Source organism: Penaeus monodon, chromosome 27 (assembly GCF_015228065.2).
Source record: "Penaeus monodon isolate SGIC_2016 chromosome 27, NSTDA_Pmon_1, whole genome shotgun sequence".
In the NCBI taxonomy this organism is placed as follows: Eukaryota; Metazoa; Arthropoda; class Malacostraca; order Decapoda; family Penaeidae; genus Penaeus; species Penaeus monodon.
Window position 1 is genome coordinate 36584456 of NC_051412.1, and position 1086 is coordinate 36585541.

Sequence of the window (1086 nt, forward strand, 5' to 3'; positions counted from 1 at the left end):
TAATTAATAGCTACCGGTAGGTAAACTTAGATCGTGTTTATATATATATACATACAACGTACGCATATATTGTAAAGTATACGTTATATGCATATAGGAACTCAGGATACCTATAAGTATACCTAGAAGTGCTCTTTAGCTGGCTGGGATGTCTTTCCTGATTATTTGTTATTTTTGAGTTGTAAGTTGTACTGTCTTTGAACCGTTGGTATAATGCTATGACCGATCATATCTTTATTGAGGAATGTTACCTGACTCTGTTGTGGAGAATCCCAGTATGGATGTGTATATATGTATAGGTGTGTATATGTGTATTTATTAAAGTGTGTGTGTGCGTCTTTAACGTAATATAGGATTTGCACATAGTGGTATTAAACGAAACTTAATGTTGGAGGACAAGGAACCAGGCCAAAAAGTACCATAAAAGTGACCCAGAAGAAGAATTTCGCTCCCAGGCCCGCAGTTTTACCATGGAGGATATTGTATGGAAATGGCAATGGAATTTTGATAAATATTTTCGATTGTAGATTTGAGTTGATGCTTTTCTGTAGATGGCGTCGCCACGCAGTGCCTCGGGAAGTTAAGGTGCAGTAAGTCTAGGCTAAGGAGCTGCCCAAACCTCTAGTGAAATCTTCCTTTCCCGGGCCCACTCTTTCACCTTCAGGCAGCCATGGCATTGAGGTTTGTCAGCTGTGTGAGACAACTACGTCGTCAGTCGTAGTCACTTTTGATATTTGGTGGTGTTGCGGGGAATTAATAACCGCAGCAGTCTGAATAGCATGGGCCGAAGCTTTAAATGGGCGGGGAGGCGCGGCGGTTTCGGCCATCGAACGGAAGCGCTGACCTTGAGCCCGGTACTTCTACTGTAACTATCCCGACGTTGCCATAATGCCTGGTCAGTACGGTAGGCATATTTATTGTGCACATACAGGTGATTGCCGTTGCTCTTCATGCAGGGGCTTCCCCTTGAAAAGAATATCGGAATGCCCGATTGCGCCCCAGTGACGGGAAAGGCATATTATTCAATGTAACGTTATAGCAGTAGGGGTAACAGGTTTTCTGTTCTTCCATATAATGCTTTACCTT

General features: G+C 42.8%; 1 protein-coding gene across 1 annotated transcript in view; it reads left to right on the plus strand.

Moving 5' to 3' along the window:
• Positions 1–1086, plus strand: part of LOC119590821 (dihydropyrimidinase-like) — a gene marked incomplete in the record, with an annotated part of 98328 nt that overhangs the window by 41447 nt on the left and 55795 nt on the right.